Source organism: Gorilla gorilla, chromosome X (assembly GCF_029281585.2).
Source record: "Gorilla gorilla gorilla isolate KB3781 chromosome X, NHGRI_mGorGor1-v2.1_pri, whole genome shotgun sequence".
Lineage (NCBI taxonomy): Eukaryota > Metazoa > Chordata > Mammalia > Primates > Hominidae > Gorilla > Gorilla gorilla.
In genome coordinates, this window is record NC_073247.2 from 79754870 (window position 1) to 79768410 (window position 13541).

A 13541-nucleotide genomic window follows, 5' to 3' on the forward strand; every position below is an offset into this window, starting at 1 on the left:
ACATAGAACATTTTCCAAGATACGTCACATGATAGGTCATAAAACTAGTCTCAATAAATTTTTTAAAAATGATATCAAGTACTTTCTCAGACCACAGCAGAATAAAATTAGAAATCAATTCCAAGAGGAACTCTCAAAACTATACAAATATACAAAAATTAAACAATCTGCTCTTGAATTATCTTTGGGTCAGTGATGAAATCAAGATGCAAATTTAAATGTTTTTCAAAATCAATGATAACAGCAACATGAGTTATCAACATATTGGGGATACAGCAAAAGCACTGATAAAAGCAAAGTTCATTTCACTAAGTACCTATGTCAAAAAGACACAAAGGCTACAATTTGACAACCTAACATCACATCTCATGGAAATAGAAAATAACAAAACAAACCCAAAGTGAGCAGAAGAAAATAAATAATACCAGAGCAGGACTAAATTGAATTAAAACAAAAAAACTACAAAAAAGCAACTTTTTAAAGTTTGTGTTTTGAAAAGATAAACAAAATTGATACACTACTAGCTAGATTAGCCAAGCAGAGGAGAGAAAATTCAAATAAGCTCCACTAGAAAGGAAAATGGAGACATTACAATCAATACCACAGAAATACAAAAGATCATCCAAGACTTCTATGAATACAAATTAGAGAATCTAGAGAAAATTGATAAATTCCTGGAAACACACTCCCAGGCTTGAATCAGGAGGAAACCGAAATCCTGAGCTAAACAAGAAGTAGTGAGATTGAATTAGTAATTAAAAATATTCCCGCAAATAAATGCCAAGTATCACATAGATTCACAGCCAAATTCTACCAGACAAGCTACTTACCAACCCTACTGAAACTATTCCAAAAGATAAAATAGGAAGGAATCCTCCCTAATCAATGTATCACCCTGACACCAAAGAAGGAAAGGATACAAGAAGAAAAGAAAACCAAGATCCCTGATAAACATAGATGCAAAAATTCTCAACAAACTACTAGCAAACAAAATCCCACAACACATCAAAAAGAATTCACCATGATCAAGTGGGCTTCATTCCAGTGTGCAATGATGACTAAACATACACAAATCAACAAACGTGATTCCTCACATAAACATAATTTAAAAAACAAAAACCATATGATTTTTCAATAGATGCAGAACAAGGATTTTATGAAATCCAGCCTCTCTTCATGATAAAGACAAAAAGCCCTCAACAAATTAGGCATAGAAGGAACATATCTCAAAAACTGAAAGCCATATATGAGAAACCCACAGCCAACATCAAACCGAATGAAGAAAAGTTGAAAGCATTCCCCTTTGGAGCTGGAACAACATAAGGATGCCCACTTTCACAACTCCTATTCAACATAGTACCTGAAGTCATAGCCAGAGCAATCAGGCAAGAGAAAGAAATGAAGGGCATCCAAATTGGAAAAGTGAAAGTCAAACTATCTCTCCGTGCCAAAGATAAAATCTTATACCTTGAAAACCCTTAAGATTCCTCCAAAAGACTCCTAGGTTTCACATATGAATTCAGTAAAGTCTCAGTTACAAAATTCAAATACAAAAATCAGTAGCACTACTATATACAAATAACAACCATGCTGAAAATAAATCATGAACTCAATACCATTTACAATAGCTAACAGTAAAACAAAATACCTAGGAATATACTTAACCAAGGACATGAAAGATCTATATAAGGAGAACAACAAAACACAGATGAAATAAATTATAGATTACAAAAACAAATGGAAAAACATTCCATGCTCATCGATTCAAAGAGTTAGTATTGTGAAAATGACCATACTACCCAAAGCAATCTAAGATTCAATGCAATTTTTATCAAAATACAAATATCATTTTTCACAGAATTAGAAAAAAAATTCTAAAATTTGTATGGAACAGAAAAGAGCCCACACAGTGAAAGTAATCCTAAGCGAAACAAACAAATAAATATGGAAGCATCACAATACCTGACTTCAAATTATGCTACACAGCTACAGTAACCAAAATAGCATGGTACTAGTATAAAAGTAGACACATAGACCAATGAAACAGAATAAAGAACCCAGAAATGAAGCTAAATGCCTCCAACCAACTGATCTTCAACAAAGCAGACAAAAACATGAACGGGGAAAAGGACACACTATCCAATAAATGGTGCTGGAAAAATTGGATAGCCACATGCAGAAGAATGAAACTTGATCCACGTCTTTCACCATATACAAAAATTAACTCAAGATGGATTAAATACTTAAATCTAAGACCTGAAACCCTATCTAAAAGAAAACCTAGGTAAAACTATTGTAGACGTTGGCCTAAGCAAAAAATTTATGAACAAGACCCCAAAAATAAATGCAACAAAAACAAAAATAGATGAATGGGACTTAAACTAAAAAGCTTCTGCATAAAAAAAGAAATAATCAACACAGTAAACAGACAACCTACAGAATGGGAGAGAATACTCACAAACTATGCATCTGAGAAAAGAGTAATATCCAGAATTTACAAGGAAGTCAAACAAATCAACAAGAATAAAAAGCAAATAATTCCATTAAAAACTGGGTAAGTGACATGAATAAATATTTCCTAAGTTATACGGATGGCCAACAAGCATACGAAACAATGCTCAACATCACTAATTACAAAAGAAATACAAATTAAAACCAAAGTGAAATACCACCTTACTCTTGTCAGAATGACCATTTTTTTTAAGTTAAAAAAAAAAGGTGTTACCACAGATGCAGAGAAAAGGCAACCATACAGGTATATACTGCTGGTGGGAATGTACAACCTCTATGGAAAGCATCATAATTTCTCAAAGAACTAAAAATAGAACTATCATTCAACCCAGCAATCCCCCACTGGATATCTATCCAAAGGAAAAATAATCGTTATACAAAAAAAGACACTTACATGTTTATTGCAGCATAATTCACAATTGCGAAGATACAGAATTGACCTAAGTGCCTATACATATATATATATATATATATATTCATATGTTGATATTTATATGTACACCTATATATGTATGTGTATATGGAGAGAGGTATATACATATAGGTACCTAAGTGCATATATATATATATATGTGTGTGTACACCTATATATGTACACACACACACACTAAACACACACATATACACAGCATGGAATACTACTAAGCCATAAAAAAAGAATAAAATAAATTATTTTGCAACAACCTGCACGGACCTGGAGGCTATTATCCTAAGTGAAGTAACTCAGAAATAGAAAACCAAATATCACAGGTTCTCACTTATAAGTCAAGACTAAGCTATGGCTATACAGAGGCATACAGAGTGGGGTAATGAACACTGAAAACTCAGAAGAGGAATGGAGGAAGGGGAGTGAAGGATAAAAAAGTCACCTGTTGGGTGCAATGTACATTATTCAGATGATGGGTACACTAAAAGCCCAGAATTTACCACTGTACAATTCATCCATGTAACCCAAAACCACTTGAGCCCCTAAAGCGATTGAAATTAAAAAAAAAAAAGAAATTGTATTCAACTAAATAAAATAAATATAAGGGCTATTGTTAACGGGTTTAGTTATAAAATTCATACAATGCTGCACTTCATAAAGATGTAATGTGTGAATTAAATTTTATTGTCTAGCTTTTTAATCAACTTTAAACACTTAGACCCAAGTTAATTAATAAGTAGCCTTTAAATGTCAGTATAGTTTCCAAAAAGAAAAAATATATATGTGCAAAAACATTATTAAACGTAATTTATATTTGTCTTTAATTATTAAAATGCCAGTAGATAAAATATGCAAATGCTTTGGGATAACAATGCATGTATATCTAATTTTGCTTCTCAAATTTTTAAAATAACATGAGATAAATGCAGCTGGAAAAAAATAACTGGATAATTTTTAACCTCCTGTCTTCTGGGTTTCTTTTGTGGGTAAAGAAAAAAAAAAGAACAAATTGGTTTCTATAAAGGGAGGGGGATGAAGACAGTTGGTTAATGGGTACAAAAATACAGTTTGAAGAAATAAGTTCTTTGGCCGGGCACAGTGGCTCAGGCCTGTAATCCCAGCACTTTGGGAGGCTGAGGCAGGAGGATCACTTGAGGGTAGGAGTTTGAGACCAGCCTGGCCAACATAGCAAAACCCCATCTTTACTAAAATATATTTTAAAAATTAGCCAGGTGTAATGGTGTGTGCCTGTATTCCAGCTACTTGGGAGGCTGAGTGGGGAGGATTGCTTGAGCACAGGAGGTGGGGGCTGCAGTCAGCTGTGACCCCACCACTGCACTCCAGCCTGGGTGACAGAGCAAGACACTGTCTCAAAAAAAAAATGAAGAAAAAGAGGAAAAAGAAGAAGCAGAAGCAGAAGGAGGAGAAGGAGAAGGAGGAAGAGGAAGAGGAGGAGGAGGAGGAAGAAGAAAAGGAGAAAGAGAAATAAGTTCTAGTGTTTAATAGCACAGTAAGCTAATCATAGTTAAAAACAAATTATTGCATGTTTCAAAATAGCTAGAAGTTTTGAATTGTTCCCAATGCAAAGAAATAATAAATACTTGAGGTGATGTATACCTTAATTACCCTGATTTGTTCATTAAACACTGCGTGCATGTATCAAAATAATAAATACGTGCAATAATCTGTGTCAATGTTTAAAAATTAATTTACAAATTGGTTACTTTTTTCAAACACTCCTCAGCAAATGCAAACGAATGGAAATCATAACAAACCATCTCTCAGACCACAGTGAAATCAAATTAGAACACAGGATTTTTTTAATGATCGTCATTCTAACTGGCGTGAGATGGTATCTCATTGTGATTTTGATTTGCATTTCTCTAATGACTAGAGATGATGAGCTTTTTTACTATGTTTCTAGGCCACATAAATGTCTTTTTTTGAGAAGTGTCTGATCATAACCTTCACCCACTTTTTAATGGGGTTGTTTGGTTTTTTTCTGGTAAATATGTTTACGTTCTTTACATTAAAAAATCTGGAAACAACAGATGCTGGAGACAATGTGAAGAAATAGGAATGCCTTTACACTGTTGGTGGAAGTGTAAATTACTTCAACCATTGTGGAAGACAGTGTGGCGATTCCTCAAAAATCTAGAACCAGAAATATTATTTAACTCAGCAATGCCATTATTGGGTATATACCCAAAGGATTATAAATCATTCTACTATAAAGACACAGGCACACGTATGTTTATCGGAGTACTGTTCACAAGTACTTGGAACCAACCCAAATGTCCGTCAATGATAGACTGGATAAAGAAAATGTGGCAAATATATGCCATGGAATATAGTACAGCCATAAAAAAGGATGAGTTCATGCCTTTTACAAGGACATGGATGAAGCTGGAAACCATCATTCTCAGCAAACTACCACAGGAACAGAAAACCAAACACTGCATGTTCTCACTTACAGGTGGGAGTTGAACAATGAGAACACATGGACAAAGGGAGGGGAACATTACGCACTGGGGCCTGTCGGGGGTTGGGGGATAGGGGAGGGATAGCATTAGCAGAAATAACTAATGTAGATGATGGGTTGATAGGTGCAGCAAACCACCATGGCACCTGTACACCTATGTAACAAACCTGCATGTTCTGTACATGTACCCCAGAACTTAAAGTATAATAATAATAAAATGTCATTGCCTCAGCCATCCCCAATTCCTCTGAATTATAGAATTCCCACATCCTCTCAGAATTTCTCCAGTACCATATGTAACCAACACAGAGCGAGTGAAGCAAGTGTCAAGCTGCTTATTAAAATATAAAACTTTTTTTAAGGAACTAAGGATTAAGAAACTCAATGAAAATCGCACAACTACATGGAAACTGAACAACCTGCTCCTGAATGACAACTGTGTAAATAACAAAATTAAGTCAGAAATAAATAAGTTCTTTTTGAAACCAGTGAGAACAAAGGAACAACGTATCAGAATCTCTGGCACACAGCTAAAGCAGTGTTAAGAGGGAAATTTATAGCACTAAATGCCCATATCAGAAAGTGGAAAAGATATAAAATTGACACCATACCATCACAATTAAGAGAACTAGAGAAGCAAGAGCAAACAAATTCAAAAGCTAGCAGAAGACAAGAAATAACTATGATCAGAGCAGAACTGAAGGAGATAGAGACACAAAAAATCATTGAATCAAGGAGCTGGTTTTTTTTTTTTTGAAAAGATTAACAAAATAGATAGACCACTAGCTGGAGTAATAAAGAAGAATAGAGAGAAGAATCAAATAGACACAATAAAAAATGATAAAGGGAATATCACCACTGATCCCACAGAAATAAAAACTACAATCATAGACTACTATAAACACCTCTATGCAAATAAACTAGAAAAATCTAGAAGAAATTGATAAATTCTGTGACACATACACCCTTCCAAGACTAAACCAAAAAGAAGTCAAATCCCTGAATAGACCAATATCAAGCTCTGAAATTGAGGCAGTAATTAATAGCCAACCAACCAAAAAAAAAAAAAAAAAAAAAAGCCCAGGACCAGATAGATTCACAGCCGAATTCTACCAGAGGTACAAAGAGGAGGTGATACCATTCCTTCTGAAACTATTCCAAACAATAGAAAAAGAGGGACTCCTCCCTAACTCACTTTATGAGGCCAGCATCATCCTGATATCAAAACCTGGCAGAGACAAAACAAAAAAAGAAAATTTCAGGCACCACTTCTATTCAACACAGTATTGGAAGTTATGGCCAGGGCCATCAGGCAAGAGAAAGAAATAAAGAGTATTCAAATAGGAAGAGAGGAAGTCAAATTGTCTCTGTTTGCAGATGACATGATTGTATATTTAGAAAACCCCATTGTCTCAAACCAAAACCTCCTTAAGCTAATAAGCAACTTCAGCAAAGACTCAGGATACAAAATCAATGTGAAAAAATCACAAGCATTCCTATACACTGATAATAGACAAACAGAGAGCCAAATCATGAGTGAATTCCCATTCACAATTGCTACAAAGAGAATACAATATCTAGGAATACAACTTACAAGGGACATGAAGGACCTCTTTAAGGAGAACTACAAACCACTGCTCAAAGGAATAAGAGAGAACACAAGCAAATGGAAAAAAAATTATGTTCATGGATAGGAAGAATCAATATCATAAAAATGGCCATACTGCCCAAAGTAATTTATAGATTCAATGCTATTTCCATCAAGCTACCATTTACTTTCTTTACAGAACTAGAAAAAACTACTTTCAGTTTCATATGGAACCAAAAAAAGAGCCTGTATAGCCAAGACAAACCTAAGCAAAATAACAAAACTGGAGTCATCACGCTACCTGACATCAAACTATACTACAAGGCTACAGTAACCAAAACAGCATGGTACTGGTACCAAAATAGGTATATAGACCAATGGAATAGAATGGAGACCTCAGAAATAGCACCACACATCTACAACCATCTGATCTTTGACAAACCTGCCAAAAACAAGCAATGGGGAAAGGATTCCCTATTTAATAAATGGTTCTGGGAGAACAGGCAGCCGTATGCACAAAACAGAAACTGGACCCCTTTCTCACATCTTATATGAAAATTAACTCAAGATGAATTAAAGACTTAAATGTAAAACCTAAAACCATAAAAACCCTAGAAGAAAATCTAGGCAATACCATTCAGGATGTAGGCACGGGCAAAGACTTCATGACTGAAACACCAAAAGCAAAGGCAACAAAAGCCAAAATTGACAAATGGGATCTAGTTAAATGAAAGAGCTTCTGCACAGCAAAAAGAAACGATCATCAGAGTGAACAGGCAACCTAGAGAATGGGAGAAAATTTTTGCAATCTATCCATCTGACAAAGGGCTAATATCCACAATCTGTAAAGAACTTAAACAAATTTACAAGAAAAAAACAAACAACCCCATCAAAAAGTGGGTGAAGGGTATGAATAGACACTTCTCAAAAGAAGACATTTATGTGGCCAACAAACATATGAGAAAAAGTTCATCATCACTTGTCATTAGAGAAATGCAAATCAAAACCAAAATGAGATACCATCTCAAGCAAATTAGAATGGCGATCACTAAAAAGTCAGGAAACAACAGATTCTGGTGAGGCTGTAGAGAAATAGGAACACTTTTACACTGTTGGTGACAGTGTAACTTAGTTCAATCATTATGGAATACAGTGTCGAGATTCCTCGTGGATCTAGAACCAGGAATAACATTTAACCCAGCAATCCCACTACTGGGTATATACCCAAAGGATTATAAATCATTCTACTATAAAGACGCATGCACATGTATGTTTATTGCAGCACAATTTACAATAGGAAAGACTTGGCACCAACCCAAATGCCCATCAGTGATATACTGGAAGAAGAAAATGTGGCACATATATACCATGGAATACTATGCAGCCATAAAAAAGAATAAGAGTTCATGTCCTTTTCAGGGACATGGATGAAGCTGGAAACCATCATTCTCAGCAAACTACCACAGAAACAGAAAACCAAACACATGTTCTCACTCATAAGTGGGAGGTGAACAGTCAGAACACATGGACACAGAGAAGGGAACATCACACACTGGGGCCTGTTGGGGGGTGAGGGGCAAGGGGAGGGAGAACATTAGGACAAATACCTAATGCATGAGGTGCTTAAAACCTAGATGACGGGTTGATAGGTGCAGCAAACCACCATGGCACATGTGTACCTATGTAATAAATCTGCACATTCTGCACATGTATCCCAGAACTTAAGGTAAAATTTAAAAAAAATTGGTTAGTTTTTTCCCTCTATTGTAGGTTCAGGGGTATATTTGCAGGTTTGTTACATAGGTAAATTGCATGTCGCAGGGATTTGGTGTACAGAAAATTGCATTGCCCATGTAATAACCATATGCAAACTATAGAAAGCATAGTACCTGATAGGTAGTTTTTCAAAATTCACCCTTCTGCCTCCCTCCACCCTCAAGTACATTCCAGTGTCTACTGTTCCCTTCTTTGTGTCCATATGTACTCAATTTTAGCTCCCACTCATAACATGCAGTATTTGCTTTTCTGTTCCTGCATTAACTCACTTAGAATAATGGCCTCCAGCTCCCTCCATGTTGCTGCAAAGGACGTAATTTCTTTTTCATCAATGTGTAGCATTCCATGGTACACATTCCCTTTATCCAGTCTACCAGTGATGGGCATTTAGGTTGATTTCCATGTTTTTGCTATTGTGACTAGTGCTGCGTTGAACATACGCATGCATGTGTCTTTATGGTAGAACTATTTATATTCCTTTGGGTATATACCCAATAATGGGATTGGTGTGTTGAGTAGTGGTTCCATTTTAAGTTCTTTGAAAAATTGTCAAACTGCTTTCCGCAATGGATTAACTAATTTACATTCCCACCAGCGGTTTATAAGCATTCCTTTTTCTCTGCAACCATGCCAGCATCTGTTATTTTTTGACTTTTTAATAATAGCCATTCTTACTGGTGTAAGATGGTACCTTATTGTGGTTTTGATTTGCATTTCTCTAATGACTAGTGATGTTGAGCATTTTTTATATGCCTGTTGGCCACATGTATGACTTTTGGAAAGTGTCTGTTCATGTTCTTTGCTCGCTTTTAAATGGGTTGCTTTGCTTCTTGCTTATTAATTTATTTATGGTTTCTGGATATTAGACCTTAGTAGGATGCATAGCTTGCAAATATTTTCTCTCATTCCGTAGATTGTCTGTTTACTCTGTTCATACTTTCTTTTGCTGTGCAGAAGCTCTTTAGTTTCATTAAGTCTGTTTTTCAACTTTTGTTTTTGTTGCAATTGCTTATGCCATCTTCGTTATGAACTCTTTGCCAGGCCTATGTCCAGAATGGTATTTCCTAGGTTTTCTTCCAGGGTTTTTATAGTTGTAGATTTTACATTTAAGTCTTTAACCCATGTTGAATAGATTTTTGTAGATGGTGTAAGGAAAGGGTCAGTTTTAATCTTGCGTATGGGTAGCCAGTTATCCCGGAACCATTTATTTAATAGGGAGTCCTTTCTTCATTTCTTGTTTTTGTTGACTTTGTGAAAGATCAGATGGTTGTAGATGTTCATCTTTATTTCTGGGTTCTCTATTCTGTTTCATCAGTCTATCTATCTGCTTTTGTACGAGTATCATGATGTTTCAGTTACTGCAGCCTTGTGGTATAGTCTGAAGTCAGTTAATGGTGATACCTCTAGCTTTATCCTTTTTGCTTAGCCTCTTTTGCAATAGGCTCTTGGCTATTTGGGCTCTTTATTTGTTCCCTATGAATTTTAAAATAGTTTTTCTAATTTTGTGAAGAACGTCATTGGTAGTTTGACAGGAATAGTATTGAATATATAACTTGTTTTGGGTAATATGACTATTTTAGCAATATTGACTCTTCCTATCCTTGAGCATGAAATGTTTTTGCATTTGTTTGTGTCATCTCTATTTTCTTTCATCAATGTTTTTCATTCTCATTGTAGAGCTCTTTCGCCTTCCTGGATAGCTGTATTCCTAGGCGTTTTATTGTTTTGTGGCTATTGTAAATGGGATTATGTTCCTGATTTGGCACTCAACATTGATATTGTTGATGTATAGAAAGGCTACTGACTTTTCTTTCTTGCTTGCTTGCTTGCTTCTTTCTTGATTTTATTTTCTTTCTTTTTTCTTTCTCTTTCTTTCTTCTTTCTTTCTTTCTTTCATTCTCTCTCTCTCTTTCCTTCTTTCCTTTTTCTGAGACAGGGTCTCACTTTGTCACTCAGGCTGGAGTGCAGTGTCACAAACACCAATCACTGTATCCTTGAACCCCTGGGCTCAAGCAATCCTCCCGCCTCAGCCCCACCAAGTAGCTAGGACTACAGGCATGCACCACCAGACCCAGACAAATGTGGTAATTTTTGTAGAGATGGTGTTTCACCATGTTGCCCAGGCTGGAGTTCCTGAGCTCAAACAATCTGCTCACCTCAGCCTTCCAAAGTGCTGGGATTACAGGCCTGAGCTACTGCGTCTGTCCAGCTACTGACTTCTCTACATTGATATTGTGTCCTGAAACCTTGCTAAAGTTGCTAGGAGCTTTTGGGTAGAGACTATGGGGTTTTCTAGGTAAAGAATCATATCATCTGCAAAAAGAGATAGTTTTACTTCTTCTCTTTCTGGTTGGATGCCTTTCATTTCTTTCTCTTGACTGATTGATCTGGCTAGGAATCCCAGTACTATGTTGAATAGGAGCTGTGAGAGAGGACATCCTTGTCTTGTTCCATCTCTCAAGGGAAATGCTTTCACCTTTTCCCCATTTAGTACAATGTTGGCTGTGGGTTTGTCATAGATAGCTCTTATTATTTTGAGATATGCTCTTCCAATGTAGAGTTTGTTGAGGGTTTTCAATGAACAATGAAGAGATGGTGAATTTCATCAAGAACGTTTTTTGCATCTATTGAGATAATCATGTAGTTTTTCTTGTTTTAGTTCTGTTTATGTGATTAATCACATTTATTGATTTTCATATGTTGAACCAACCTTGCATTCCATGGATAAAACCTTCTTAATCATGCTGGAATAGCTTCTTCATGTGCTGCTGGATTCAGTTTGCTAGTATTTTTTGAGGATATTTGCATCTATGTTCATTAAGGATATTAGCCAGAAGTTTTCTGTTGTTGTTATGTCTCTACCAGGTTTTGGTGTCAGAAAAATGCTTGCTTCATAGAAGGAGTTAGAGAGGAGTCCCTCCTCATTTATTTTTAGAATAGTTTTAGTAGGGATGGTATCAGCTCTTCTTTACATGTCTAGTATAATTTGGCTGTGATTCCAGCTGGTTCTGAGCTTTTTCTGGCTGGTACACTTTTTATTACAGACAGATTCAATTCTGGAAGCCGTTATTGGTTGGTTCAGGGTTTCAGTATCTTCCTGGTTCAATCTTGGAAAGTTATATGTTTCCAGGAATTTATCCATTTCTTGTAAGTTTTCTAGTTTTTTTTGCATAGAGATGTTCATAATACTCTCAGGGTTTTTTGTATTTCTATGGAGTTAATGATAATGTTCCCTTTGTCATTTCTGATTGCTTTATTTGGAACTTCTCCCCTTTTTTTCTTTATTAGTCTAGCTAGTGGTCTATCAATCCTATTTATTCTTTCAAAAAATCAACATAATATTGTTGATCTTTTGTATAGTTTTTTGTGTCTCAATTTCATTCAGTTCCATTCTGGTTTTGGTTATTTCTTGTCTTCTGCTAGCTTTGGAATTGGTTTGTCCTTTTTCTAGTTCCTTTAAATATCATGCTAGGTTGTTAATTTTAGATCTTTCTAACTTCCTGATGTGGGTATTTAGTGCTGTAAACTTTCCTCTTAACAATGCTTAGGCTGTGTCCCAGAGATTCTGGTAGTTTGTATCTTTGTTCTCATTAATTTCAAAAATATTTCTTGATTTCTGCCTTAATTTCATTATTTGCTGAAAAGTCATTCTGGAGCAGGTCATTTAATGTTCATGTAATTGTATAGTTTTGATTGATATTCTTAATATTGATTTCTATTTATTGTGCTGTGGTCTGAGAATGTGGTTGGTATGATTTTTTTAAATTTGCTAACCATTGTTTTATGGCCGATTGTGTGGTTGATTTTAGAATATGTGACATGTGCATATGAGAAAAATATATATTCTGTTCATTTTGCATGGAGAGTTCTATAGATGCCTGTTAGGTCCATTTGGTCAAGTGTCAAGTTCAGGTTCCTTGTTAGTTTTCTGCCTCAATGATCTAATGCTGTCAGTGAGGGTGTGATTATCTAAGTCTATTCATAGATCTCTAAGGTCTTGTTTTATGAATTTTGGTGCTCCTATGTTGGGTCCATATACATTTAGGATAGTTAGGATAGTTAATTCTTGTTGAATTGAACTCTTTGTCATTATTAATGCACTTCTTTGTGTTTTTCTCCTTTGCTGGTTTAAAGTCTGTTTTTTTAATCTTGAAATTAGCAACCCTTGCACTTTTTTGATTTCTGTTTGCTTGGTAGGCATTTCTCCATCCCTTTACTTTGAGCTTGTAGGTGTCATTGCTTGTCAGATGGGTCTGCTGAAGACAGCATACAGTTGTGGCTTGCTTCTGTACACAACTTCCCACCCTGTGCCTTTTAATTGAGGCATTTAACCTGTTTACATTCAAGGTTAATATTGATATGTGCAGATTTGGTCCTCCCACCATGTTGTTGGCTGGTTGTTATGCAGACTTGATTGTGTAGTTGCTTTGTGGTGTCAATGATCTATGTATCTAAGGGTTTTTGTGGTGGCAAACCCTCATCTTCACTTTCCATATTTAACACTCCCTTGAGTACCTCTTGTAAGTCAGGTCTGATGGTAACAAATTCCCTTAGCATTTGCTTATCTGTAAAGGATTTTATTTCTCCTTTGCTTAGGAAGCATAGTTTAGTTGGATATGAAATTCTTGGTTGGAATTTCTTTTCTTTGAAAGTGCTTAATATAGGCCCCCATCTCTTTTGGCTTGTAGGATTTCTTCTGAAAGGTCCACTGTTAGCCTGATAGGCTGCCTTTTATAGGTGACTTGTCCCTTCTCTCT